This window comes from Dioscorea cayenensis, chromosome 9 (genome assembly GCF_009730915.1).
Source record: "Dioscorea cayenensis subsp. rotundata cultivar TDr96_F1 chromosome 9, TDr96_F1_v2_PseudoChromosome.rev07_lg8_w22 25.fasta, whole genome shotgun sequence".
Taxonomy (NCBI): Eukaryota; Viridiplantae; Streptophyta; class Magnoliopsida; order Dioscoreales; family Dioscoreaceae; genus Dioscorea; species Dioscorea cayenensis.
This window is the reverse complement of record NC_052479.1, coordinates 15,236,565-15,241,685: the sequence shown is the minus strand read 5'-3', so window position 1 is coordinate 15,241,685 and position 5,121 is coordinate 15,236,565. Positions and strand designations below refer to the sequence as shown.

At 43.1% G+C, this 5,121-nt stretch overlaps 1 non-coding gene across 1 annotated transcript; it reads right to left on the bottom strand.

Annotated features, from left to right (window-relative positions):
- Positions 1–3,520: 3,520 nt before the first annotated feature.
- LOC120269773 lies at positions 3,521–3,627 on the bottom strand. Its single transcript, XR_005539409.1, has one exon. It is a non-coding gene; the product is annotated as a small nucleolar RNA R71 (small nucleolar RNA).
- Between the last annotated feature and the right edge of the window lie 1,494 nt (positions 3,628–5,121).

Below are 5,121 nucleotides of genomic sequence, written 5' to 3'. Positions count from 1 at the left end.
ATAGTAGCACTGTTCACAGATGGTCGAGAAAATAGGAATTCACAGAATCCACACGGGCATGTGGAAATTATACACGCCTGTGTGGAAATTCCACATGGCCGTGTGTAAAATCCACAGGCCCATGTGGTTGCCTGATTTCAGCCCTATTTAAAGCCGATTCAGACCCGATTTCAGCATTCTTTTCTCCATATTTTCCCCAACTTGAGAGAGGGTTTCGGCTAGGGTTTTGAGAGGTATTGGCTAAGGTTTTGGAGAGGTTCTACGGCTCCAACATCGTCATTCTTAGGAAGAAGGTTGGTAGGGGAGCTTCCGTCGAGGCGTATTCTATACCGGACAAGGGAATCTTTAGATGACAAGTAGAGGCCTTTCCACAAGACCATGGACATGACTATCGAGAGGGTTTCTCTATGGATTCATTGCTTTTATATTCTATTTCTTTGATTATACTTAGCTCCATGGAGAGCTAAACCCCTAGTGGGTACTTGGGTATTTGTGAACCCTAGGATGTATTTGTTTCATTGAATCTCTTTATTATGCTTTCAATTAATTGGTGTTTGTTGTGAGTTCCAACCTTAAATGCTTGATTGTATGAACATTTCCCTAGATTGACACTAGGGTTGAGAGTTCTTGTTGGTAACCTTGTGAGTGAGTGACACACCACGAGCATTAGACAAAGCTAGGTTGAAGAGGGTTGAGAGGATGAGTTGAGAGGTACAGGAGCGTCTCCTTTCCCTTCCGATGTGATAAATTCTACCTCTGTTTCTTGAGTTCTTTGTGGCCATAATAGAGTGAATGGTTTAAGGTATGACCTTCCGCTGGGGCTTAGTTGCGCGTGCAACGGAGTGAAGCATTGAGGTGATCTTAGTATCTAGGGCTTAATCATGGTTAGGGACCTTCCACCTGGACCAAAGGGTTAGGTTTATAATTAGGAAGAGATTTATCACTTGGAATCCCTAGAGCTCATTGCAACTCTATTCGAGTGCGAGATTGAGAGGTTATCTACTCTCTCCTCTAGGACATGTATAGAGTTATGCATAGTTGGCCTTAGATTTGGGACTATGTATTTATGGATTTCCACGACTTACCATTGCATTGTGATTGATTACCCACAAGTGTACGGGGTCGCCAAGTAATACCTTGAGCAAAAGCCCAAGGATCGTATTCCACGGTGTTAAGGAGCTCCTATTACTCCTCCATCACTCACTTTCTAACCTTACAATTCAAGCATGGTATACTAATCTAATACAAGCAAGATTGTAAATAAAACACAAGTGTAACAACTCCAAGTCAAGCAGGAAAATCACAAGAGCAATGATGATAAGAATAGGCCTAGGGATGAGGATTCCCAAGAGGGGTCATCAAGATATAAGGATGCATGAAAATACATGGCACGGGTGATTTAGACCGACGGACCTCAACAATAGTTCAACCCCAATTTCTCGGCGGCTAAACACTAATCCCGTACAAATGATGACAAGGATCTCTCCTTAGTCATATTCCTACGTTTGCATTAAGTGATTGGAGATCACGCAACAAGGACACACTTAACCTAAGTTTATTCTCATTGTTCGGAGGGGCTACCTACAACCAATTTCTCGGCATGTTGGTCAACAAATACCCCTATTAGCTCATTAACGATCTAGTACACGTGAGTAGGTCACGTCTACATGTACAACTCAAACAAGAACTAAGGATTTCTCCACATAATATTTCTAGGCATGAAACACAATGAGCCAAATCATAAATCACACCAATGCATATCAAATATAAATGTAGCATCCAAAAATACAAGATGAACCCCCAAGGTTCACCTACATCCAGCGACCTTGGGGGTCTTGTGTGCCATCATACAAATAAGTATCTCAAACACAACAAAAAGCAAGAAGTAAATGCATAAATGACACTCCCTAGTCCGAATGATGAAGAGGAGAGAGAATTCGGCGAAATGATGCTTCTTCTAGCCCTAGAGATGCCGAATGCTTCTCCTCCTTTGATGATGAGGCTTCCCCTTTAAGTTCAAGCTCTTGATCTTCCCAAGCTTCAAGACAAACTCTCCCAAAGAATGGTGTCTTCGTTTCTCTCCTTCCTCCAAGTGATGGCTGCCAAAAAACCTTCAAAAGTCTGCCCTAGAGTCTCCAAGAAGTCCAGTCCAAAAAGTCCCGAATCTTTCTCCAAAAATCCCTTTATATACCACTCGCCTCCATCCCGAGTGATATATTACTCCCTATGGCCCCCATCATGAGTGCTATACCAAGTGCTATACCACTCCCTATGGCCTCCATCCTGAGTGCTATACCACTCGCTATGGAGCTCAACATTGACATTATTTGGGGTAGGCAAACTCCATCAAGTAAATATCTTCTATTATAGCTACAGTGATCATCCCGGGCTCTATACCGGGCATCATTGAGGCCGTATGCCATGATCCAAATCCTGACTTGAAACTTTCCAGGTGCTACAGTGAAAGCTACAGTAATCTTGCTACAGTGTCTATGCTACAGTGCTCCCAGCTAGAGGTAACAAATACATACACTCAAATACGTACATTTAGACACTTATCAAATATCCCCACACCTAAGCATTTGCTTGTCCCCAAGCAAACACATCATGAAAAACAAAGATAATGATAAGTGGCTAAGTGTATCACCTCCGGCTTAAATAAATACAAGAATCCACAAGCATGGAAAATGATAACTAGATGATGAGTTACACGCAGTAAGCACAACAGAAAGATCTTGTCTCACCTCGTATATGTCTGTGCCATGTGTGGATTCGATACCCGCTCATTCGGGATTATTACTTCGACAAACAAGTGCACTTGTGGGATATACGCAAGGGGACGTTGTCAAGTTTTTGGCGTCATTGCTCGGGGAGTAGACGTTTAGAGATACTTTGCACTTTGTTTTCTTAGCTATTTCACCATACATTCTATTTCATATCTTCTTATTCTATCATCATTCTGATTTCTTTTTCTTTCTTTTTCGGTGCAACTCCAGGTTATGACCCGAGGGAATCCCTCAGTATTGATTGAAGGAGATCCTGAGCTTGAACGTACACTTAGAAGAAAAGGGAAAGAGCCTGTGCAAGAACAGTCTAATTTAGCTTATTTGGAAGTGGAAGGATCTGAAAACATGGCAGAACAAAATGAGCAACAGCGGACATTATCTGATTATGCCAGACCTTCAATGTTGGGGACACAATCGAGCATTGTGGGTCCCTCGATTACAGCTCAGAACTTTGAGCTGAAGCCAACATTCATCCACATGATGCAGCAATCCGCATAATTCAATATTTTGGCAGATGAGGATCCAAATAGTAATATAGAAAGATTTCTCGAGGTGTATGATATTCTGAAGATAAACGGAGTGACGGATGATTCCATCAAGTTAAGAGCCTTCCCATTTTCCCTAAAGGGTAGAGCAAAGCAGTGGCTACACCCATTACCTAGAGCATCGATTACCACATGGGAGGAGATGGTAGAAGTTTTCTTGCCCGTTATTTCGCTCCCAGAAAATCAGCAAAGCTTAGGAATATGATCTCATCCTTTGTTCAGTTGGAATTGGAGTCACTATTCGAGACATGGGAAAGGTTCAAGGAGCTCCTAAGAAAGTACCCGCAACACGGATTTCCGGAGTCAATGATTGTTCAGACCTTTTATAATGGTTTGAACCCGAGTACAAAGCAACTCTTGGATGTGACAACAGGAGGTATCTTAGGTAGCAAGACCCCCGATGAGCCCGTCAGTTAATTGAAGAAATGGGGTTAAACAGCTACTAATGGAATGCTAGGGAGAAAAAAAAAAATGGCCGGTCTCCATGAAATAGACGCGGTAACTTCATTGGCGGCTCAAGTGGAAAATTTGAATAAGAAGTTAGATCTTCCAACTTCCAATAGAGTGGTAGAGTGGCGGCTATGACTAATTGCACCGGGTGTGGTGGAGGACATGCTCCCTCTAATTGCCCGATCTCTATCGGTGATGTTTCTTCGGTGGAGAACGTTGATTTTGTAGGTAATGGCATGAGACCTCAACGAAACCCATATAGCAATACCTACAATCCGGGTTGGAAGAATCATCCCAATTCCTCATGGAGTAATCAGGGTCCACAAAAGGCCATGGGGCCACCAGGTTTCCAACAACAACAACAAGCCCCTCAAGTGGACAACAGAGTCTCAGGTTTGGAAACCCGAATGAATGACTTAGAGAAGAACTTGACTAGATTTGTACAATCTGCCAATACAAGGTTTGAATCAGTCGAGGCTACACTTCACAACCACACCGCCTCTTTGCATAACCTTGAAAATCAGATGGGGCAAATTACGAAGTCTCTCTCTGAAAGGCCACATGGAAGCTTGCCGAGCAATACATAGACCAATCCTAGATAACACGTGAAGGCGATCAGTTTTAGAAGTGGTTGTGAGGTTGAAGGTAGGCTTCCTAGTAAGAAGACAAAAGAACAAGCACACGAGGTTATAGAGGTAGAAGAGGTAACAAGCAAAGAGAAAGAGGTGGCACCCCCACCTTTCAAGCCAAGAATCCCTTATCCCTCTAGATTGAAAAATGACCAGGGGGATGAACAATACAAGAAGTTCCTGAGTTTGTTATAGAAACTCCACATCAATATTCCCTTTGTTGAGGCATTGGCCAAAATGCCTAAGTATGCGATGTTCTTGAAAGACTTGTTGACTAACAAGAGGAAGTTGGAGGAAAGTGCTTCAGTGATTTTAGATGCTTCATGCTTGGCGGTATTGTAAAAGAACATGCTGAACATGAAGAAAGACCCGGGAAGCTTCATCATTCCGTGTACTATTGGCAATCTAGGTGAGGAAATGGCATTGGTGGACTCAGGGGCTAGTATCAACGTTATGCCATACACCTTCTTTCAAAAGCTAGGCTTGGGTGAGCCTAGGCCTACCTGGATGACTTTGCAACTAGCGGACCAAACAGTGCGACATCCGAGAGGTAACATTGAAGACGTGCTTGTCAAGGTTGACAAGTACATTTTTTTGGTTGACTTTGTAGTGCTAGACGTCGATGAGGATGCGGATGTACCTTTGATACTTGGGAGACCGTTCTTGCGGACTTCCAAGGCATTGATTGACATGGACGGCGGAGAGCTAACT